The sequence below is a fragment of the Trichosurus vulpecula genome, chromosome 6 (assembly GCF_011100635.1).
Source record: "Trichosurus vulpecula isolate mTriVul1 chromosome 6, mTriVul1.pri, whole genome shotgun sequence".
NCBI classification, from domain to species: Eukaryota; Metazoa; Chordata; class Mammalia; order Diprotodontia; family Phalangeridae; genus Trichosurus; species Trichosurus vulpecula.
Window position 1 is genome coordinate 225,768,964 of NC_050578.1, and position 25,768 is coordinate 225,794,731.

At 40.3% G+C, this 25,768-nt stretch overlaps 1 protein-coding gene across 2 annotated transcripts in view; it reads right to left on the reverse strand.

Annotated features, from left to right (window-relative positions):
• The window catches only part of TRIM66 (tripartite motif containing 66), a 123,596-nt gene that overhangs the window by 92,224 nt on the left and 5,604 nt on the right, over positions 1–25,768 (reverse strand). Inside the window, exon 3 of one of the 2 annotated variants that reach the window (XM_036762697.1) lies at positions 17,665–17,870. The gene's annotated coding sequence lies outside the window, so the exon portion shown is untranslated. Of the gene's footprint in view, positions 1–17,035; positions 17,085–17,664; positions 17,871–25,768 lie in introns of those variants that run through there. The other variant, XM_036762698.1, reaches the window with a different exon arrangement.

Consider the following 25,768-nt stretch of genomic DNA (forward strand, 5'->3'; position numbering starts at 1 on the left):
CCTGCTATCCAGTATCACTAGCACATGGATCACACAAATAGGAGAACAGAAGCAACTACCAACTGACTATCACATCCCCGAAAAGCAAAAACATTTCTACTGCATTGCAAAAACTCTCCTGGCTTCTCTTTTCAGTGATTACAAAATAGTCTCAAGCCCGAGACGTCAATTCCACAGTGTAAGCAGACAAGGTCTCTGGGTCATCCAAACAACCAACAAAATAATGCACCCCCCTCCCCATCCATGTGACCCAAGTCACACCAACAGAACAAAAGCCTTAACCTGTTTAACTCGGAGACACTCAGACTAAGAGAGAAATAGAATGCTCCTGGCCCACAATTTAACTAAATTCCCCCAAAGCATCTTCCTTTGCTTACCTGTGGTTGGTCCCCTGGGGCTCTGCTGCTAAAGCAGCCCACCTGGACAGAGAGCCAGGAAAAGGGACAGGCAAGACTGACAGCCAAGAGGATGGGCTGTAACTAAGCAAAAGGGCACATACAGCCTACTCCCTGGAAACAGCCTTTTCTGTACATTAATTGTCAGCAGCACTGCCGGGAGTGAGTATGGCTTTGTGCACAGCTATACCTCTCTACAGAGAACAGCCCTTCTATCAGTGAACATTCCTAGTTGTAGGAGGGGAGGCTGATGATGGGGAGTCAGCCCCTTCTTTCTCCCACTCTCACCTGAGATACTCCTGTAAGGAAGGCCTCTGGTGAGTCATCCTGGATGAGTTTATCTTGAAAACACTGCAACAACAATATTCCCAAACTGATCGGCAAGAGAGACAGTCTTAAAGAGCTCTATGTCTTTCCAGCTGTATCTTCCCCTCTAAATCCTTAGGGTAACTCGTGGTAGATGCTCAAGAGGAATAAAACAAGACTTTTAACTTTAGGGAACTCTGCTTATAGCTGTCTGCTTAGCTCGCAAGGCTGTTTCCTCCCTCAGTATTTCAGGACCAGTTCCAGTAAGCCATCACCCTCCATATTACCCCAAAATGACAATATTCATCTATTGCTGGAACCTGAAGGTTTCAGGCAGCTCGTTTAAATATAGCTCATCATAACAACACTGTAGGTGGAGAAATGAGGAGCTGGCAAAGCCCTGGGGATTCCCTGTTTATACGTATGAAGAATGATGCAATCTCTGTATCTAAATAGCAATCCAACATGGAATAACAGGACTCAAACAACAGTGTCTGCATAGCTAGAGATCAAGTTGATATATTCTGCCAGCCTCACACTATGGCCATCAAGATGCCATGCCAAACATCATAACCTTGCTTTCATCTTTTTTTTAAAAAAGCTACAAAAGCTGCAAAAACCTTATATCCTGCCTACTTGTCTCACATAGATGCATATATATGCATATATATATATATATATGGATGGAGGGAAAAGTCCTCCTCCTTTGTTTACATAAAATCTCTATCTCCTACAGACTCACCTGCTCCTGCCTCTTCACCTGAAGTCCTCATCCTGTGACGTCACAATCAGTTTCCTTAGCAACCAATTGTAGAGTCACAAGCAAGGGATTAAGACTTAAGGAAGGGAGGGAACAAATTTATAAGAATAAAGATGCCAGGCATCCCTCAGCTGTCAATGCTGAGCACCAGGGATGCATGAATGCACACACAGGAGAAAGAAAGAAGGATAGTCAGTTAACAAGCACTTATTAAGCAGCAACTATGTAGCAGGCACATAGGTCAGATACTTGCTACTCTCTAAACTCCTAAAATCCTAACGCTTGTGGTACCACTGTTAGGCAGACAACAGAAAAGGGGCAATTATCACTGGGGAGCATCCAAAAGAAGAAGACACCTTTTGCCCAAGTAGTACTCTATTCTCCTCAACTTCCTCCAAAAGTCAGTTTTCAGTATGAAAACGCAAACTTGGAAAGCATTGGTAGGCAGACATGAAATTCTCTCCAACCCCTCTGCAACAATCTCCACTCCTTTCTTGAAATTCTCTCCTCCTCTGGTTTCTGAGACACTGAACCTTCCTGCTCCTCCTTCTGCATTTCTTACCGGATCGATAACACCTTTGCTGGCTCCTCTTCCTATTCCTGAAATCTAACTAGGGATAATCCCCAAGAAAAAGAATTCATCCAATCTCATGGCTTCAAATATATCAAAAGTGGATGACTGAAATTTCTACCTCCAGTCCTGTCTGACAGGAGCACTAGTCTTACATTTACAACTTCCTATGGCACATCTCCATTTGGATAGGCTACATATTACTGTAAATTCAACATATCAAAATCTGGTATATCTATGATCTACCCAAAACTGGAACCCTTTCCCAAAAAAAAAAAAAAAAAACATTTCTCTCAGTGGTACCACTATTCTTCCCAGCTAAAAATTTAGACTTCTCCTTCTCTTTCATTACAAAGACAAATCGTCATCAAGTCTTGTTATTTCTTTTTCTGAAAATATCTTTTGGCTATTGTCCCTCCCTCTCCATTTACATTGCCACCAAGTCAGGCTAGGTACCTATCACCTTATACCCTATCTACTGCACTAGTTTCCTTATCCTCTCCGCCTCCAGTCTCTCTTTCCTCTAAACTACCCTGTATATATATCACTAACCTACTAATTTTTCCTTAAAATATGCGTGAATCCTATCACTCCCTAATATAGAACCTAAAATAGCTTCCTACTAAATTAATCCAAATTCCTTCCCTTGACTTTTAAGGTCTGTCACAAATTCTATTTCTTGAACCTTACTTCCCAAGACCCCTAACATATACCTCTGACCCAGTTAGAATGGTGTTCTTGCTGTCTCTGAAGATGCCAGGCTCCATTCTCTGGGCCTTTGTTCCCACTCTTGTTCCTCCCTCCTTATTTCCACCCATACAAATCCTCTCTATCCCTCAAGCCTAGTTCAAATCCTCCCTCAAGACACATTTTCCAAATACTCTAGGCTATAGAGTTCTTGTTTCTGGGATCCTGCATTTATAAACAGAATCACACATTTATCACATAGTTTCTATTTCATGGAAGCTAGCTTTGACTTCTCAATTAGATTAAGAGCTGCTTGATGCCAGGTACCATGTCTCCTATCATGTTCTGCACAGTGCCTAAAATAGTGTTAATAAGCACATCACTGATGTTCAGAAATTCTCACTGACTGACTGAGCTGACCCCACATCTCCAGATCACACTGGAGCTTAGCTAGTGTACTTTGCCCTATGAGAAAACTAGAGTAAACCCTGTGGGAAAAACAGTTGCCTGATAATATCTGCTACATAAAGGTGAACTGGCTTTTGGTGCCTTCTAACACACTCTTAACTTGAAATCTTCCAAACTGATTACAAACTCAACAGGGAGTAAAAAGATGAAAGAACTGAATATGTGGGCCAAATTGGTCCACTTACTGTTCTCCAAACTCAGAATTCTAGCACCTGTTTCAGGTCTTTGCAAAGGTCAACTCCATTCCTAGAATGTATTTCCTCTCCACATCTGCCTATTAGGATCTTTAGCTTTCTTCAAGGTACCACCCCCTTCAAAAAGGCTTTTCTAGTCCCTCTGGTTATTAGTACTAGCTCCATCATCAAATTATGTATTGTATTCATTTATTGTTTTGTCATATGATATTCATTCTTTTTATCTTTTAAATGTTGTATGTAGGAAGAGAAATTCATTAAGGGCAAGAACTATTTTTCATTTTTTTTTCCTCTGCATTCTTAGCATCTAGTACATGGCACAGTGTCTTGCATGCAGGAGACAATAAATGGAAGGAAGTAGACAGAATAAAGAAGGAAGTAGAAGAAAAAGGGGAAGGAATAGGTAAGGGGGAGGAAAGGGAAGGCGAAGGAGAAAAAAAGAGGAGAATGGGGAAAAGTCTCCTATAGTCACATCAGGCTTTAAGAAACAGCAGCATGGTGGCAGGGGTGAGGATGGTCAGCCCTGGGACTTCATTTGGACAGGATGGAGGCATGCCAGCAGGTACGATCACTCAGCTGGGTCTGATCTGGGAGCTAAGAGAGGAACAGACATACAGCCTAGGTCTAGGCAGGCAAGTCTAGATTAAGTAGTATAAGTCTAACTAGGCAACAAAAGTTGAGGGAACCTGGCATGTATGAATGTCAAGAACTAGAGGACAGAAATATCAATGGATAGAAGTAACAGGGAACCAAACTTCAACTCAATATCAGGAAGACCTTTCTAACCAATTAGAGCTATCCAATGATGAAATAGGTTGCCTCATTAAATAGTGAGTTCCCCGTTATTAGAGGAACTCAGAAGGGCTGGATAACCATTTGTAAATGTTGTAGAGAAGATTCAGGCTTTCAGGCAAGGGGCTGGACTATATGAACTATAGCATTCCTTCTACCCTAAGACTCTACGATTCTGTAATGACTCTAACCCAGGCCAGACGGTTGGAATGAAGCACAATACTCAGCCAAAGAGAAAGCTATCAGGACTAGGAGACCACAGTTCCAGGGTTGGCTCTGTGTCTTAACTCTTCATGTGACTTCAGGAAAATCACTTCTCTCCTTGGGCCTCTGGAATCTGCCCAGATCTTTTAACTTTGGTATGGATAAGGAAATCATAATGTCCAAGGTAGGGTACGCTCACTCTTAACTTCATTACCTATCAGTCACCTCCAAGCTCCCTGTACAAACCATGGGCAAGGTGTTTTCTCAGAAAACCTACACCAGTAATTACTCTCAAAATCAATTAGAGGACCAAGCAGAGCAGGCACATCAGATGTGGCTTTTCCTTCCAAACCCAAAGACAGCCTCTGCCTCTCCTCCCCCACTCTAGGCCTGTTAGGATAATTACTCTCACAGAGTAATGTTCAGAGGTGCCAATGTTATTCACATTGCCTTGGAGACCCAATTAAGGGAGAGGAAACTGTTTTAAAGAGAGAGAGGAAAAAACCCTGATAATGCTGTTTTAGAGCTTCCTACTTATCTAACTGACCCCAAACATTCAGCTTGCCTTTATAGTCTGCCCCTCCAGCAATTGTCAGATTTTGGCCACCATGTGGGTCAGAGACACCTGAGTCTGGAAAAACAGTTTCAAAAGGCACTGTGCTCTCAATGCTTTGTGTACATCAGAGGTGCCCTCTCTGCCGCCTTGATGTGGTGTGGTTTGCTCCATGCTGTTGCAAGTCAGCAGCCAGAGCAGGACAGGCTGCTAATTAAGACAACAGGCAGGCATTTCTCTCGCTGACTCTGTAGTTGTGAGATATTGCATCACTTCCCTCCCTTGTTGCTGCCCAGAACCACCATAACCTGTAAACCTTGGCATCTGACCTTGGCAATCTTCTATGGAAGGTAACCAGAGTGCCCACTGCTTCCCCCTCAGAAGTCCAACTTTTCATCTAGGGGATTGGTTCTTCTATCTTCACAGCATCTGTGATTCTGCATGTTCACACCACAGTCACTCTGAGGGGATTGGGATTATTTCAAATGGCCTGTCCTAGTGAAGAGAAATAAGACATATTTTGCTTGGACCCAGAGGGAAGAACTAAAGTAAAAGTAACAGTGCCAGTTTTCAACTCTATTTCAGAAAGAACTTCCCAATGGGTGATCTCAAAAATGAAATACATGGGCTATTTCATTTGGGAGTGACCTCCTCATCACTCAAGGTAATCATGACAGCAAGGATTTAGTCAGTCAGCTAGCCAATTAACAAGCAATGTATTAAGTGCTTCCCATGTCCCAGGTACTATGAGCACTAGGGATACAAAGCAAAGCAAAAAAGCCAGCCTGTACCCTTAAAGAACACACGTCTAATGGGGGAGATAGCAAGCTGAATCTTAAAGCAAGCCAGGGAAACTGAGAGTTGGAAGTAAGGAAGCAGAGCATTCCAGGAATGGAGCCAGCAGATCCAAAGCATGAAGATGGAGTGCTGCATGTGAGGATAATCAAGCGGGCCAGTGTGGCTGGACTGTAGGGGTTTGTTGAGGGCAGTCGAGTGTAAAAAGGCTGGAAAGGTAGGGAGAGGTCAGGTTATGGAGAGCTTTAAACGCCAAACAAAGGCCTTGCTATTTGATTCTGGAGGTAACAGGGAGCCGCTGGAGCTCACTGAGCAGGGAAGTGACACGGTCAGACCAACACTTTAAAAAAAATCATCGAGCAAATGAGTGGAGGATACCTTGAGGAGCAGAGCTGAAGCAGAGACACCAGTTTGAAGCTTCTGCAGTGGTCCCAACAAGAGGCCTGAGCTAAAGCTGTTGCTGCATGAGGGGAAAGAAGGGGAGAGAGGGAGAGAGGGGGAGAGGGAGGGGAGAGAGAAAGGGTGAGGGGGGGAGGGAGGGAGGGAGGGAGAGAGAGAGAGAGAGAGAGAGAGAGAGAGATTGTGAAAGTAGAATTAATAGGTTCATCCTTAGATGAGGTAGACAGAGGCACTGCAGGTGGAGGGCCTGGGTCCTGGCTCCCAGAAGCAGGTACATGTGACCACACTGGCCCTTCCCATCTAGGCCCACTATGCCTCTCCCACATTATACCTAGTATAATACTTGATGACCAATTGTCAAGAAGTTGACATCAAACTCATTCCAGAATACCTTTGCTCTATCTCTGTCTTTCTGAAATCCTACCCATTCTTGAAAGTCCAAATCAAAGACCACTTCAGTTCAATTCAACAAACATTTATTAAAAGTCTACATGGTGCCAGGTACTACGCTAGGCTCTGAGGATACAAAGATGGAAAAGAAAGTGCCTTCCCCTCAAGGAACTTACATTCTACTTGGGGGACACACAGACAGAAAGGAACAACATTTAAGGAAGGCGAAGGCACTAACGAGGAGGAGGCCTGCAGAGCAGGGCTGCAGAAGGAGTGACGGACCTTCCAAAAGGACAAAAAGCACAAAGGGGAAACAAAGTGGTATGTGTGGAGAGCAGCCCGCAGGGGCGCAGGAAGGAGAGCGATCTATTAGAGAACTGAAAAGGTAGGCTGGGGCCCACTGTAAAGGGCTTTAAAAGCTAGAAATGGATATCCACATAAAAGGAATCACTGGAGTGTATTGAGGTCACATTTGCATCTTGGAAAGATGAGTGGCAGCAGCGTGAAGAGTGCACTGGGCTAGGGGATGTGTAAGCAGGAAGACCGGACAAGAGCTGATGAGAAGGGTCTGAACTAAAGTGACAGTTTAGAACAGGACTTGTGTGAGAGATTTTGTAGAGATAGAAAGAGAAGAGGATAAGCATTTATTAAGTACCTACTATGTGCCAGGTGCTATGCTAAGTACTTTACAAATATTATCCCATTTGATCCTGAAAAAAAGAGAAAGGAAAGATTTCAGGAGGTCTGTCAACCTGGATGGGAAAAAAATTGCACCTCTATTTTCACTAACGTCTAACTGATATTTAATTTTTCCTTCAATTATTTAAAGGCATTCTTCAGAGAAGGGGTTCACAGGCTTCACCAGACTTCCAAAAGGGTCCATGACACAAAAAAGATTAAGAAACGCTATTATAAACCAATATCCCTACTGAACACTGATAAAGAAAATGTTAATAAAATATTAGCAAATAAACTACAGCAATATAACAAAATGATTATTATACATTATGACCAGATTGGATTTATGCCAGGAATGCAAAGTTGGTTAAATACAAGGAAAACTATAAACATAATAAGTCATATTAATTAATTGAAAAAATCTTAATTGCTCATGTGTGACCGATAATGCCAATATAATAAAATGACAATACTACCTAAATTAATTTATTCAGCGCCATATCAAACCACCAAAGAATTATTTTACGGAGCTAGAAAAAATAATAATGAAGTTCATCTGCCGGATAAAAGTGAAGACTATCAAGGGAAATAATAGGGGAAAAAAGTAGGAAAGAATGGGATCTAGCAATACCAGATCTCAAACTATACTACAAACCAGTAACTATGAAAATGATTTGGTACTGGATAAAAAATTGAGAGGTCAATCAGCGGAACTGATTAGGTACAAAATATATAGGAAAAAACATTTCAATAAAGCCAAAGAGCACTGTTACTAGGCACTGTTCAACAAACACTACTGGAAAAACTGGAAAGCAGTCTGGGAGAAATTAGGTATCGACTGACCTCACACGCCTGACACCAAGTTAAGCTCCAAATGGATATTTGACTTGGACATAAAAGGTGATATCAGAAGCAAATTACAGGAGCAAGAAAGAAATGACTTTTTGGATCTATGACTAATGGAAGAGCCCATGAGCACATGAAGGCCAGAGGGGATCACAGAAAATAAAATGGACAATTTTATCACATAAAATGTAAAAGATCTTGCACAAATAAAACCAATGCAATTAAAATTAGAAGGGAAGTAGAAGGAAAAAAATCTTTACAGCAAGTTTCTCTGATAAAGCTCTCACAGACAAGATATATCAGGAAATGATCTGAATGTAAAAGAATAAGAGCCATTTCCCAATAGGTTAAAGGATGTGAATAGTCATTTTTCAAAGAAGGAAATTAAAGCTCTCAACAAAAATGTGAAAACATGATCCAAATCATTAATAAGAGGGGCAGCTAGGGGGCACAGTGAGTAGAGCACCGGCCCTGGAGTCAAGAGGACCCAAGATCAAATCTGGCCTCAGACCCTTGACACACCCACTAGCTGTGTGACCTTGGTCAAGTCACTTAAGCTCAATTGCCCTGCCTTCCCCCCTCCAAAAAAAATCATTAATAAGAGAAATGTAAAGTGGCTCTGAGGTCCCATCGCACATCCATCAAATTAGCAAAGATTATAAAACAGGAAAATTACAAATGTTGGAAGGCTATGAAAAAAAGAAGCAATAAATGCAGTGTTGGCTGAGCAGTGAACTGGTCTAGCAACTACAGGAAGCTATTTTGAACTATGCCCCAACATAAAACAAAAAACAAGCCTGACTCCAAAGAAGAGAAAGTAGAAGATGCCTTCTACCACAGGCATGGAACATGGCATATCACGTCAGCTTCTTTTTCAATATGTTGACTAGTTTTGCTAATTATTTTTTGCATTTTCTTCTTTCTGCTTTTTTTTATTGTTATAAGGGACAACTTTCTAGGTGGTGGGAGGAAGAAACATATAAGGGTAAATCTAGGCTATGTAAAAATAAAAGATATCAATATAATTTTTTAAAGAAACAAAAGAAGTAAACACAATGAAAGTAGATAGCTTTTACTATAAGTTTAGTTGTGAAAGGAGGAAGAGATGTAGGCTGATAGCTTGAGAGGACAGCAGAGCCTAGTGAGGATTTTTTAAGAATGATGGAGAACTGCAATTCAAATGATGTATAGGCAGCATGGAATAAGCCAGTATGGAAAAAGAGTGAAGATTAGAATGAGAGGGTTTAATTATAGCGGTAACCTGACAGAAGAAATAGGAGGGGGTAGAATAAAGGATACATATAAAAACTGGCCTTGGTGAGAAGGCCCTCTTCACTGGAGATTGGAATAAAGGAGGAAAGAATGGGGGATGATATCAAAGGTGAACAGACAGAGCTAACAGCAAATAGCCTTATTTTCTCAGTAAAGTACAAGAGGTCGTCAGGTGAAAGAACGGAAAAAGGGGTGAGATGGAAACCTTGAGGACAGAAAGCAAACAGGGTGATTGATCAACAAGACTCCCATCTAGTCATTGGGGAGCTTGAGCTTAAATTACGTAGAACCTTACGAGGCCTCAGATTCATTATTTTATTTTCAGTGTAAATAGGGGGAAATGAGAAAGATAAATGAAAGCAATCCATTACCTGAACAAAACAAAACCCAAACCAAAGCTTTCAAGTCCCAAGATATCACTGACATAACCTGCAGACTAGGTTAAGCCTCAGTAGGGGAGACCATTGGATGGCAAAAGTGCTCATGTCCCTTTCTGACTGTTTGGTTTTTGAACTTGATGGTCAAACTTTTACTTCAGAATTTGACCTATACCAACGTGGTCTTTAAAACAAACGATGAAAAAAAAATCATCTATACTTGTCTTGAACTCCCTAGTTTTTCCTGAGGTCTCTGTGTTGTCACAATTGGCTTAATACCAGACAAAATCCATGCACATAAAGCAAATGCAGCTATTTCTTCCTAACACAGATTTCATCAAGCTTGTCCAAGACAGTGTGGTTTAAAATGCCTCCTGCCAGAGAAAGTCTCTTGTTTTCCCTAGGACACACAATTGCTGGGTTTTCCTCCTCTCTGATTTAGATTCTATTCTCCACTTCCACCCCCAGCAGGTAGCTGCTGAGTGAGTCCCAGCTGGGCTTCTGGGCCAGCTGCTCCATTAATTAAAGCTTTGCACCTGGTGACTGAGATACATACTCGGCGGGTTGGCTGCTTCTTTCCACCCAGATTTCCCTCTGGGGACTTCCTATCCATGGTGGGCTCATGGATTCAAGGAGATGATAATGATGATACCTTATGTTCTAAAGCACTTTACACTTTTCCAAGTACTTTCTCAACATATATCTTTCCACTTAATCCTCACAATCACCGTGCAAAGCCAGCATTGATATTCATGTTTTACAGATCAGAGACTAAAGCTGTGAGAAGTCTGTGCCTTGCCCAAGGTCCCCCAGCTGGCAAGTGGTGAAGCTATGACAGAAGGGAAGCTCTCCTGACTCCTTCTCTGGTGCTCTCTCCACTGCTCCCAAGCATCCTTGGGTAATGTGGATGTTGTTCCTCCATACAAGGTTGTTTGCTTAGAGAACCCTAAATGCAAAAAGGCCAGGAATCTAGGTAAGAGCCAAGGAGTGTTGATTGACACAGTATCCTATGTCTTCTTCCCTCTGTTGAGTTCCAGATTATTTGGGGGCCACAGCACAAGAAGAACCATTTTAGTAAAGCATTGTTGGGTGTCCCTTTTGCACTGTTCTAAGTCAAACTATCACAGCTTTATTTTTTCTTCACTGAATACTAATGGTGGCCACCCTCCCTTCTTCCTCCTTCTCCTTCTCCTCCTCAATAAGCATTTATTGAACACCTACTATGTGTCAAGCACTGTGTCAAGTGCCGGGATACAAAAAGAGGCAAAAAGGAGCTCACTATGTGCAAATAAAATATATACAAGAGAAATTAAAGTTAATCACAGAAGGAAGGCACTAGTATTAAAGGAGGTAGGGAAAGGCTTTCTGGAGAAAGCGGGATTTTATCTGAGGCATGAAGGAATCCAGGAAGCAGAAATGGGGAGGGAAGAGAGTTCCAAGCATAGGGGCCACCAGTGCAAAGTCCCAGAGTTAGGGAGATGGTGTGTCTTGTTCAAGGAACAGCAGGAAAGGATCAGAGAGGTCATTGAGGGGGATAAGGTGTAAGAAGGATGGAAAGGTTGGAACAGGGCAGGTTATAAGGGGCTTTAAAAGCCAAACAGAGGATTTTATATTTAATCTCAAAGGTAACAAGGAGCCACTGGAGTTTTCTGAATGGGTGGGGGGGATGATATTTGGTGGAAACAGACTTGAGGCAGGGAGACAAGCAGAAGGCTACTGTGATAGTCCAGATCATGAAGTGATGAGGGTGGGTGCAGTGTTTGAGGAGAGAAAGGGGCATATATGAGATGCTACAGGGAACTAATGGGACTTGGCACCGATGTGGAGTGAGGAGTTAAGGATGCAAAGCCTAGGTTGCAAGCCTGGTGGACTGGGAGGATGGTGGTTATCTTGACAGTAATGGGAAAACTGGGAAGAAGGTAGGGTTTGGGGTAAGGATAATGAATTCAGTTTGGAACACTGTGAGTTTAAGGATGCCTTAGGGGACCCCCACTCTCTGGTGTGTGATATGGATAAAGATCCAACAGAGAATACAGCAATAGTCAAATAGATAGGAGGGGATCAGGAGAGAGCAGTGTCACGAAAACCTAGAAAGAAGAGATTATCAAGAAAAGAGTGATCCATAATATCAAAGGCCATAGAGAGGTCAAGAAAGAGAAGGACTAAAAAAAGGCCATTACATTTAGCAATTAAGAGCTCAGTGACAATTTTGGAAAGTAGTTTCAGTTAAATGGTGAGATCAAATAGCAGAGAGTTAAGAGGTAAGAGTTAAGAGCCCTGTTTCCTGCACAGCCCCCACAACCATCATTGAGGGAAGAAACTGTTGACCAACTAACACTAATTGGCAGAAGCACAGGAGCCCTGGGAGTGGCAGCATCTCTTCCCCTCCCCAGGCCCAGACCACCAGACTTGCTTCTAGCCCAGCCCTTACAATCGTCAACTGGGGAAGCAGCTCTTGTGGAGCCAACCACAAGCCAATCATCTCCACTAACTAGCACCTCCTGCCAGGCCAGCTAAGGCAGCAGGGCCCCCTGAGGGACAGACAGGAAGCAGAAGTTGCCAGGTATGTCAGATCACCACTACCCTATCTTCCTTCAGCCCTGGTGGAAACAGCCCAGGACTCAGGGACCAAAAACCTTGAAAATATCAATGCTTCCAGCCCAGTGTCCTCAGCTATCATCCTGGGAAGCAGCCCCTGTGAGATGCAGGCTGGTCACTGCTCCTGCAGGGACTACCATCACAAGTACTCAAGGCCCCCCAAAAAAGTTCTTGGCACTGGCCCCTTCTCCACAAGAGTTGCTTCCCTATATGACAGCTATGAGGGCTAGGCTGGAAGCAGGAGAAGAGGGCAGGGGGGTGGAAGGGTACTATCCTGTACCTATCTTCCTACTGGTGGCAGTTGCTGGTGGTAGTGATGAAGAAAGTTGGCCCCAAAGATGGTTAGATATAATAAACTGATATGGTTTTATCAGTGCAAATGACATTAAAGAAGAGGCATTATCATCTGCTTTGCCACTTCACCCTAAGGATTAGGGGACCTTTCCAACTGACTTGGAGCTAAAACTTCCATATGTTAGATAAGAGAAGAGTTTATGACCAAGAGATAGAAAAGATCACAGGAAATAAAATGGATAATTTTGACTATATGAAATTTAAAAGTTTTTGTACCAACAAAACTAATGCAGTCAAAGTTAGAAGGAAAGCAAGAAACCACAAAAAATTATATAAAAAGTTTCTCTGATAAAGGCCTCATTTCTCAACTCTATATGGAACTGAACCAAATTTGTAGAAATAAGAGCCATACCTCAATTGACAAATGGTCAAAGGATATGAATATTCAATTTTCAGAAGAAGAAACCAAAGCTATCAATAGTAACATGAAAAAAAATTACCTAAATCCCTATTGATTAGAGAAATACACATTAAAGCAACTTTGAGGTACCATCTCACACCTATCAGATTCACTTAAGATGACAAAAACAGGAAATGATAAATGTTGGAGGGGATGTGGAAAAATTGAGACACTAATGTACTGCTGATGGAAGTGTAAACTAGTCCAACCATTCTGGACCAATTTGAAATTATATCCAAAAGGATACAAAACTGTATATACCCTTTGACCCATCAAGACCACTATTATGTCTGTATCCCAAAGAGATCAAAGAGAAGGGAAAAGGACCCGTATGCATAAAAATATTTATAGCAGCTCTTTTTGTGGTGGTAAAGAATCGGAAATTGAGGGGATGTCCATCAACTAGGGAATAACTGGACAAAGTGTAGTATATGATTGTGATAGAATATTATTGTGCTATAAGGAATGACTAGCACAATGGTTTCAGAAAAACCTGGCAAGTCTTATATGAAATGGTACAAAATAAGAGCAGAACCAGAACATCGTACACAGTAACAGCAATATTAAAACAAAGATCAACTGTGGAAGACTTAGCTATGCTGATCAATACAATGATGCAAGACAATTTCGAAGGACCCATGATGAAAAATGCTATACATCTCCAGAGAGAGAACTGATGAATTCTGAGTACAGGTCCTTTTGCTTTATTTTTACTGTGTGTGTTTTCTTCTGCACCACGGCTAATATGGAAATATGTTTTGCATGACTTCACATATATAATCGATACCATATTATTTGCCTTCTCAAGGGGTGAGGGAGGAGTGGGAGGGAGAATGAGCACTTGGGACTCAAAATTTTAAAAAACGAGTGTTAAAAGTTTTCTAATGTAATTGGGAAATATTTAACAAAATAAATAAAAATATGTTAAAACCTTCTATATATGCTGTCTCCCCATTAGAATGTGAGGTCCTCAAGAGTGGACACAGGCTTGCTTTTCTGTTTGAATTTCCAGCACTCAGCACAATGCTTTTCACATAGTAAGTGTTTAATGAATGTTTTATTCATTAATTTTGTTCGTTAATTTAATTCACTCATTCAATAGCACAGTTAAATAGAACTGAACAGCAAATGGTAATCCAAGGCAGAGGCTTAACAAGAGCAAAATTAGCAACAGGGTAAGAGTGCAAGAGACTCAAGAGAAGAGGACAATATAAAGCTGAACTGGTTCACCAAGGAGTCAGAATGGGGAGGTGAGGAGGGTGTAGCCAGTGATGAGGCCAGGGAAAGAACTGAGGGTGAAGGGACTGGAGGTCGTAGGAAGGATGAAGAACAAGGTTAAGGGTTGCAAGGCAGGGAAAGAGAAAATTTTACAATTCATGAAAATGAAAGCAAAACATTTGTGGCAAGATGACAAGGTCCAGGGTAGAAGTGTTTCTGTACGTAGCTGAGGTTGGGTTTTGAAAAAGTAGGTCATGAGAAATGAGTAAGTTGAAGAACTGCCAGGTTGGGGTGTTTGAGGAATTAACAATATATACATGTGTTAAGTCTCTCAAGATGAGGGCAGGAGTTGAGGAGGAAAAAAAGACTGTGAGCTAGGCAGTGAACTCATTGAGAAAGCAAACTATCATGCTCTGTAACTGTGACTGTGTTTCTATATCCTTCCCGTCTCCCAGGTTCAAAACTCTATCATTACCCTCAGCTCCTCATCCCATACAACTGCATGAAACCTCTTGCATCCATCTTCTTCTTGCCATGAGCTATTACCAAGGCCTCCTGATAATCCCCCTGCTCTCCTCTCCAGTCTATCCTCCACATGGCTGCAAAATGATTTTCCTAAAGCACAGGCCTAACAATATCACCCAATTTACTTCAATGGCCACCTCTTGTCTCTTGGTAAAACTCCTGTTTTTGGCATTTAAAGCACTTTACAATCTGGTCCCAACCAACCTGTCCAGTGATTTTATACATTATTTCCCTACTAGGATCTGGCCAAATGGTCAACTTCTTGTTCCTCACACACCACACTCCATCTTCTGCCTTTGTGCTAGAATACCCTCTCCTCATGCCTGCTTCCGAGAATCCCTTACTTTCTTCGTGACTCAGCTCAAGCACCACCTTCTGAATGAAGTCCTTCTGGATTTCTGCCTGCCCTCCCTCAGCTACCTTGTATTTATATTTCTCTATGGACATATATGTTTTCTCCCTCAATAAAATATAACCTCTTTGAGAACAAGGTCTTTCATTTTCTTCTGTATACCTACAACCTGGTTGGCATTGTGCCAACAGAGTAGGCACTTAACAAATACTTGTTAACTGACTGAAAATAGAGACCCAGAAAGAGCCCCCTTCCTGCATCATGTTGTGAAAAGTACAAGCTACATTAAATAATCAAATTGCCTTCCAATGAAAGAAAGTGATAGTGCCACTGTTTTCTGCCATCATCACATCACATCTGAAATACTGTTTAGTTCTAGACATGAGATTGTGGCAAAAATGGAGAATATCCAAAGACGGACAACCTAAATAGTGAGGGAGCCAGGAAGTATTCCATCCAAGGATCATTTGAAGGCACTAGCGACATTTAACCCAGAGAAAAGATGTCTCAGGGAGACATAACTGCTGTGTTCAGATATCCAAAGGGTTGTCATGTGAAGAAGTTAGGCCTATTCTCTTCAGCCACTGAGGAAAAAAACTATACTATAAGGCAGACTGATTATACTATAAGGAGACTGATTTCAGCTAAAATAAGGATCTGAATAAACAGAAGTGTACAAAAAATGTGATGAAGCTTCCTCACGAAAGATTGGGTTAAGTGAGATAATGCATGTACAGTTCTTAAAGCACTATATGAATGTCAGCTATTCCTATCATTATCAGTGAGTTTCCAGCCAATGGACATGTTCAAGCTGAGGATAGATTCAGCTTACAGAAATGCAGCAAAGAGAATTCTTGAACTGGATGGGAGTCTGGACTAAATGACCTCTAAGGTCTCTTCCAGGTCTGAGATTCTAAGATTTGATGGTAACGGGCCTTATATCTTGACGATTTTGCAATGGAAAGATCATATTTATTCCTTTCCTTGCCTTCATGAAAAGACATCCTTTGGAATCTTACCATCAACAAAAGTATTTCATCCTAATAGAAAGAGATAATGTGTTTGCTGTCTTTTCACAAATAACATCTGTCATGAACAATGATTAACATTATATTTCCAGTTTTTCATAAACAGTGGGACATTTGAAGGCAGTGTTAAAAATCTTAACCATAAACTCTGTCTTGACAAAACCAGCATGGCTCTCATTGCTGGGTACGTGTACCAAACTTGCAGGCACACATTAAAATTATGAGTAATAAGATAATGATAAAATACTTTCTTTCATCTAACAGATGCAAAGCACTTTTGAAGCCCTATAAATACTAAAAAGTAGAAAGTGAACATAATTTTCCTCTAAATGCAGATGTGGTCATTAATAATGGTCCATCTAGACCCACTGACATTGACTGAAGTTGTGTGGAAGACCACAAATTCTTGAAAAATTGCTCCTCTAGTTAAAAACCAACTGCTGGCCTTGAGGAGAAGGAGGATTTTGTTAGATATATTACTCCTCTACACAATTCTTAACCTGATGAGTTCCATAGTAGCTATATTAATAATGCAATTCAAGGAAAACCTGAATATATTTACTTACACTTCAAATATACAATAGAAAACAATCAAAATTAATCAGAGACATTGGAAAACTCTGCCAAGTGATCTAAATATCTCCCCAATGTGGTTTATTTACCAGGAACACTATAGCTGAGAAACCAGCACCTGTCCAGAAAAGGTATACAAGTCTCCCTTGGTATCTGTCCCTTCCCAATGAGGTAGCACCTTAGCACAAAAAGTTAAAACCACAAAATTCAGGGTGACCCCAAATGTTAGTGAGAAAATTAATGGAGTTGTGTCCATCCTCAGAGATCTGAGATTTCCTTTCCCACTTCAGTAAGCCTTACCTTAAAATCACCCAGCTCGGTCAGGTTCTTTTGGGTTGGCAGTCTTAGAGACTCAAACATGGCCCCTCTACTATGGCATCCTCTGACCAAATATTGTCCTAACAGGAAATTCATTCAATAAACATTTATGAAGGGCCTCCTATGTACAAGATCCTGGGGGAGACGCCAAGATAAATAAGGAAGGGTCTTTGCCCTCAAGGAGCAAACATCTAAGCTAACATGTCTGGAACAAAAGCAAATATTCCTCAATTAGTTTATTCTGCTACCAAAATATCACTTTGTTCAAAAGAGACATGCCCACCTTCAGAAAATCTGACTTGTAAAAATCCTAATTTTAGAATATATATATATATACATACATGTATATATGGAATACTCTTTTTACAAAAGAGTTCTCTACAGCATTTTTTAAATAGTGAGATTCCCTAATGCATTTAAAATATGATTCCATTTACAGCACATTTGATTCATATATGCAAATTTTTTTAAACTGATCAAACTGCATAAAGTGAGTTTTACCTGTCCAGGACACAAATGACAGGCACTAACTACCCACTATTACCTTCACCCCGTGGAACTGCATCCATAAATCAGACACTGAAAACAAAACAAGGCAGAAGGGAGCACACCTCTGGTCTCTTTTCTCTTCAGGTTCAGTTGAGACAGCGTGCTGAACTTCCTCAGGTTCACACCCTCTATTTGCTGACTCCAAAGACTGCAGGGTCTGCAGGCATTAGATGGATCCTAATGGTTCACGATGACTGCACCAGCTTTTCCATTTATAGACATACTCAGATAAAAATGGGATGGAATCAACAAGGGCAGGGTCAACTCCCTGTAAGGAAAACACCAAACAAAACTGATGTGTTTCTTTTCGTAAAAAAGAAGTTCATTGTGACTGATAATGAAAATCTGTCTATGCTTCCCTGGACAATGCAGCAGGAATCTGCAAAAAGGAGAAGCTTAGGGACATAGCCAATGAGTGTGAGCACAAACCAGCCTTTTAAAATGAACCCTGATAGCAATCTTCTACCAAACTCTGAAACACAAATGCAGAGGGAATCTATAAATAGCAGAACAAATATAATGACTAGTCTGCAGCCTCTCACTTCTGTATCATTTCCTGCCAATGATCCTTTCTGATGCATACTACTTTTTACGAAATTATTCCATTTTGGGGTTTTGTTTGTAGTATTCATTAGTGTAGTAAACATTATAAAATACCAGAGCTGAAAGGGTCTTTAAAGATTACCTAGTTCAACCTCCTTGTTTTACAGAACAGGAAACAGGCCCTAAATTGCCCAAAGTCACAAAGCCAGCTAGTGGCAAAGAAAAGACTAGAATTTAAGTTAACTTATTCCCAACTTAAAGCTTTATTTTTCACTACACCCAAACAAAACACTGCTTACAAAAGACTGAGAAATTCTATGGAAGAGTCAAGATAGGCAAATTGTACCATCCCTATTTGCTGACAACATGATGGTTTACTGAAAAAATCCTAAGGAATTAGCAAAGATACTAATTAACAATTCATAGTGTCAGCAAAGTTGCAAACTACAAAATAAACCCACAAAAATCAACAGCATTTCTAAATGATAATAAAACCTAAAAAGGAATAATAGGGAAATCTCGTTTAAAATAACTACAAAATACATAAAATATTTGAGGCTCAATCTACCAAAACACACAAAATGTTGTATGGACTCAATTACAAAGTACTCCTTAAAGAAATAAAGAACAATTCAAATAGCTGGAGAAATATTTGGTGCTGAGTGCTAGGCCATGAAGACACAATAAAAATGACAATACTACCAAAGTTAATTTACAGTTTTAATACTATACCAATCAAACTATCAAAGGGGTACTTTACAGAATTTGATTAAAAAAATAAAAAGAAAATTTATTTGGAAAAAACAAAAGATCTAGACTATCAAAGAGAATAATCAAAAAAGGCAGGAATGAAGGAGGGGTAGCACTTCCCATCCTTAAACTATATTATGAAGCAGCATTCATCAAAACCATTTGGTATTGGTTAAAAAATATAGAAGAACATCAGTGGAACAGAAAAGGGAGAATCAGAAACAATAGACCTCAATAATCCAGTGTACAATAAACCTCAAGACATAAATTACTTAGGAAACAATTTCCTATTTGGTTAAAAGAAAAACTTCTGGGAAAACGAGAAAGTAGTCTAGAAAAATTTTGGTTTAGGCCAACATTATATGCCACATTCCATAATAAATTCAAAAATAGCTACATGACCTTAATATTAAAGATTATAGTATAAAAAATTAGAAGAGAAAAAGATCACACACCTATCACAGTTGTGAGTTGAAGGTGTACGCTTAAGAAAACAAAAACTGTCTAGTAAATTACAAAAGATAATAATTTTGATTACTTTTGATAATTTATTTAAAACTGAAAAGCTTCAGTAAAAAAAAAATTAATAAATTGAGGTTAAGGGAAGTGGGCAAATGGGGAAAAAATTCTATGTATCAAATTTCTCAAAAAAAGATTTGGTATCTAAGATACCTAGAAAGCTAATGGATAGAAGACATATCCATTATCCACTTATCCAGTGGTGAAGGAGATAGATAGATAGATGGACAGATAGAAAGATACATACATACATACATATATATATACACATATATATATATATGTAGACAGAAACAGACAGATAAGACAGAAGAGAGAGAATTTATTAAGCACTTACTACGTATCAGACAAATTACATTCTACTAGGAGACAACACCTAAAGAGAACGGAAAAGCACAGAGTTGGGGGGAACCACATGAGAGCAAAGTGAAGAAGTTCTGAGAGTGACAAGTGGAGCTGGGAGAAGAGAGAAGGAGTGAGCAAGCTGTTCTCAAAAGACTTGAAAACTATTAATGACCATCTGAATAAGAGAATTGCAATCAAAACGAACCTGAGGTTTCATCTCACACCCAGAAAACTGGCAAAGAAGAAAAAAGATTGGCACAGTTCATGTTGGAGGGATTGTAGATAGATAGGCACACTAAGGCCATGGTTTGAAGGAGGCTTTTTTCTGTGCCCTCACTGCTGGCTAGTGACATCCCTCTGAGATCAACCCTTACTTAACACTGCAAACATCTTATAGGTTCATAGATGTTTGTATCTTGTCTCATAATGTGAGTTCCTTGGGGGCAGAGACCATGTTTTTGCCCCTTTTTGTATTCTTGGTGCTTGGCATCGTGTCTCAAATATTTTAACCTTCCAGTTCCTCACCTTATTCATTTCCCATGACTGACTTCTCCACCCCAATCCTGCTACATATAGAGATGGTCCTACCCCTGAACTTGCCATCACCTACTAGTTCTACATCCATGTTCATGAATTCTGAAAGTCCTTTATCTGATCATAATCTGTTGTCATTCCACCTCTTCTTTTGTCTTGTAATTCCAAATCCTGTTTTCCATCCTTGCTGCAACTTTCAATCCCTTTGCCCCTCAGTTCTTTTCCCAGAACATCACTGTCCTTCCTTTACCATCTTGATTCCCTGGTAAAGCAGTTAAAATCTACATTGTCCTCTTCTCTCAAAACCTTTGCCCTTTATCCTATTGAAGACCTTGTCTTTCCAAACTCTAGCCTGGGATTACTCCCACCATCCACTGTCTTCACCCTTCACCCCATATTACATACTGCTGAACAAAGCATTAAATCATGCCAACTGGTTTCACTACAAGTTTATGTTACATCATCTCAACTAGGCCCTCACTGTGGCAAGGCAATCCTTTTACATCTCCCTAATCACTTCACTATCCCACTCATCACAAAGACTTTTCTAGACATTTTTATCCCTCCTTAAGCCTTTCATATCCACCCTCCTGTCCCCCCTGCCCCATCTCAGTTCAGAGCCTTGACTCACATTTCACTGAAAATATTGAGGCCTTTGCAAAGAAGGCCTTATCCTCTGTTCTTTATCTCACATAACTCAGAAGCTTTCTGCCACTATCTCCTCCTTTACCCCTATTTCACATGAGGAGGTAGCTTTCCTTCCTTGCCAGGGAAAGCATACACAAGGGATCCCATGTCATCTTGTCTTCTCCAGCAGATTGCCCCCTCTTAACATCCCCACTTTCTCACTAATATTCAATCACTCCTACAGCCTACAAACACACTCAGCTCTCTCCAATGCACAAAAAACCCTTACTGGAATCATCTGCAATTATCCTAGTTGTTGCTGTTGTTCAGTCATGTCTGAGTTTTTGTGACCCCATTTGGGGTTTTCTTGGCAAAGATACTGGAGCAGTTCGCCATTTCCTTGAGGCAAACAGGGTTAAATGCTTTGTCCGGGGTTATACTGCTAGGAAGTGTCTAAGGCAGGATTTGAACACAGGAAGATGAGTCTTCCTGATTCCAAGCTCTATCCACTGGGCCACCTAGCTGCCCCAATTACCCTAGTGCAGGCCCTCATTACCTAACACCTGGATTATTGCCTTTGGCTTGGGCTCCCTGCCTCAAATGTTTCCTCATTCCAATCCATTCTCCACATTCTCTTTCTAAAATGCACATCTGACCACATCACCTTTCCATTTAATAAAATCCGGTAGTTCCCTATTACATGCAGCATCAAATATAAAATCCTCTGTTTGTCTTTCAAAGTCTTTTATGACCTGGCCCCTTCCTACCTTTCCAGGCTTCTTATACCTTATTCCCCTCCACATGCTGTACAATTCAGTGAAACAAGCCACCTTCCTGTTCCTCAAACAAAACACTGCATCTCCTTATTTTGCCTTTTTCTACCAAGAGGAATGATATTTGCATTGGAAATTACTAAAAGGAATTGATACCCAAGATAAATAAGTTGATAGTAAGTGAATACATAGATGCCCCCAATGAATTTAAGTAACCTGACCCAGATGAACTACATCCCTGAGTACTGAAAGAACTGGCAGATGTTATTACTGAGCCACTTTTGGTGATATTTGATAAATCATGAAAAACAAGACAGATGCCACAAGACTGGAGAAGGGCAAATGTCTTAACTTTCAAACAAAAAAGGGAAGAAAATAGAGTCCACAAGCAATAGGCCAGTGCATTTGACTTCAATTCCTGGGGGGAAAATCTAGAAAGGATCATTAAAGAGCTGGAAGATGAACATTTAAAAGGGCCAGCATGGCTTCATCAAGGATTCCTGATGCCAGACTAAACTCATTTCCTTTTTTGACAGGACTTGTAACAAACAAAGAGATGAAGAGAATGTTATGATGATAGTTTATTATCAAGATTTCAGCAAAGATTCTGATTTCATGCTTTTTTTATGAAGAAGGTGGAGACTTTTTGTGAGAAGGTGAACTGCACAATCACACAGTAGATGGACTCAGCACTAGATGGTCAGTTCAGTGAAAAGTAGGAGGTCTCCAGGAATCTGGGTTTGGTCCTTCTCTGTCAGACATTTTTATATTTAGTGACTTGGATAAAAGCAGAAACAGCATGCTAATCAGATTTACAGGGCACAAAGAGGTAGGACAGATAGCTAACACACTGAATAATGGAGTTAGAATCTAAAAGGATCCTGACAGGCAGAGAGCATTAGGCTGAATCTAGCACCATAGAATTCAATAGAGGTAAATGTAAAGTCTTAGATGTGGAAATAAAAATAAATTTAACAAGAACAAGATAAGGAAGGCAACATTTGGGAGTTCTAAGTAGACTGCTGTATGGCTTATAATAAATCAGCAGGTAGATAGGGTAACTAAAAAAGCTAATGTTATCAACAAACATTTAATAAGCACCTACTATGGGTATTAAAGTACCTACTATGTGAAAGACTGGCTAAGCAATGGAGACACAAAGAAAGGAAAAAAAATCCATACTTGCAAGGAGTTCCCAGTCTAATAATGGGGGAGATACTCTGCACACAACTGTGCACAGAGAAGCTATGTGCTGGACAAACTGGAGACAGAATGAAGGCACTAGCGTTAAGGAGGGCTGAGACAGGCTTACTGCCTAACACTCCTAACAGGATTCTTACAGGACACTCTCTTGTATTCATCGTCTCTTACCTGGCCTCGCTTCCATCTTCTGACATGTCGCTTTTCTGCACAAAAATCTTCAGTGGCTCCCTATCATTTACCAATAAAAACTAAACAATACTTTGTCCAGCACAGATGGTCATCTACAATCTAGTGCCAGCCTATCTTTTGGAGCTAGTTTCCCGTTACTCCCTGTAATGCCTCCCACATTCTAGTCATGCTGGTCTACGTGCTCCATTCCCCACACTCACCATCCCTCCCCTGCCTGTGAGCCTTGGCAGAGCCTGTCCTACTGGTCCAGAGTGTTCTCCCTCCTCATCTTTGCTACTTGGAACTCTTAGCTCCCTTCAACGCTTAGGTCAGGTTTTCCTTCCTCCAGAAGTGCTTTCCTGAGCCTCCCACTGTCAGCACCCTCACCAGAAAAATCACCTCCTATCTCCTTTGTCTATATATTGCATTTACTTCTCTATACTTTGTAACCTCAATAGAATGGAAGCTACTTAAGGGCAAACACTCTATTTTACTACCAAAATATCATTTGGCTTGATAAAGGCATACTCACTTTAAGAAAATATAAACTATAAAGACAGTTTTTTTTTTGGAAAAGGGTTCCCTACAGAGTTCTTTTAAGTAGTGAGATTCCTTAATGCATTTAAATTTTTATTTCATTTTCATCCCATTTGATTCACACATGTAACTTACATAATTCCCTTTCCTTATTTTTCTTATTTTACATGAGCTAGTGCTTTAAGAAGAAGTCTCACTGGAACATACTTTATCCTCACTAGGATACACAAGCAATAGAACTGAAGGCAACAGTTAACTGCTGTCCCCTTTTCCTCTACTTCCCTCTACATGTGTCTTCCACCCTTTTCTGTTTACCTTGGCCTCTGTCACTACTAGAATGGGGAAGCAAGGCTTTCTAACTTACTCCTCGCAGTGCATCCTGTGAAAATTCAAGCCAGATCATAGTTCACAAACTGGGGGCTGCAACAATTGCCTGGTCAATTGGACTAATGTAAGCCCCAAGTTGGAAACTTAAAAAGAAAATAAAGCCTAAATATAAACATTTTTAATTACTTGCAAATAATCTCCCTCCATCTCCTACACTCACAAAAACATTTATTTCAGCACAAATTGTTGTTTTACTCTGAGTCATACAACAGAGCTGAAAATGTAATAAACAGAACTGCAAATTGCAAAGGTTAATAAAGGTTGCCAAGGATAGCGCTGGACCATGACCCAAATGTTAACCTAGTTACTCCTCATTTAATGCTTTATTATTCTTTTACAATTTTAATTCAGTTAAATAGACATGCTTCAAGTGCCTTCTCAGTGCCAGGCATTGTGTTAGGCATAGTAGGCCCAGGATACAAAGACAAAGCCAACATTTTTCATCCTCGTTTCAATATCTCCACCCAAAAAACTGAAAATGTTTTGTGGTTAAAAATGGACAATTTCATGCCATTCTTTTTTTTTTCTAGATTCATTTTGGGCCCCACTTAGAACAAAGCACAACTCCTCTCCCCTGGCTTATTATATGGCCATAACTCTCCTAAAGTCACAGATATTCCCCACTTCAAATGAAAATACTTTAGTATGTATTTTAATGAATCTGTGATCTCAGCAATATGAGTATTCCTTTCAACAGTACAGATCAAAACCCCTCCATCCCTGCCTATCCTGTGAGATTCCTGTCCATGTGTTCTGGTAAATCTGTGCAGGGGATGTCTCAACATGTTGTTCCTCTTTACATCTGTGTGTATACCAGTCAAATAGAGAGACTGTCCTTTGCAAAACCCTTACTCCCAACACATGACCAGCCTATCTATTGCTGATGACATCTTTAATGCCACTTTTCCTGTGCAATTCTTTATTTGAATTATGTTGCAGTCTGATTATACCCCCCATGAGCCAAGCCATTGACCCTCACTTTTAGTTCTTTGGCTACTTAGCTCTATCACAACAGCTCCAGAACAGTAGTGTGAAAATATCAGGGAGAATCTTCCAGCTCTTCCTTTTAATGTGATTAATCTCTTTACAATTATACCCAAACTGAGCAGGAAAAGATTCCTATTTCTGATAGAATTTCCCCATTTTTTTATATTTTGCTTCTATAGATCCTTTCCACCAGAAGACCCTCTAATCTCATTTCCCTTAAAGGCTTCCAAGAACAAATGTATTATACCATCCTGTCTTTCTGCACCTTCTTAATCCACTCAAAAAAAAACTATACTAAAAGCTTCACAAAGCAAGAAGAAAAAACTGTCCCAGCCTATGAGTCAGATGATTTCATATGTTCTGAGGAAAACTCCAGATGTATATATGTAGACTGTCTTTGAGAGCTTCTACAAATGCTGTTTCATCAAGAATTACCGAATCAAGGACTAGATTTCTGAGTCTATCCCAAATTGTCATCGCTTACAAAACATCACACATTCTAACTCTGAATAAGAAGCCCATTGCTGCCCCCTTGAAAAATAAAGGTGATACAACCCTTCTAAATCATAGAAAGCTACAGAGCAAGAAAAACAAACATCAAACAACCTTTGTACTTAAAAGAATTTGAGGTAGTTCATATTTGAAGGCAGCCTACAAAAGCCAACTTAGCTTGATTTGACAAGCATTTATTAAAGCCTACTGTATGCATGGCACTTGTTGGGGAATTCAGAGAGAATGACACATTTACCATAATTCTCTTCAAAATTCCAAAAAGCAAGAATGAGAAATTTCA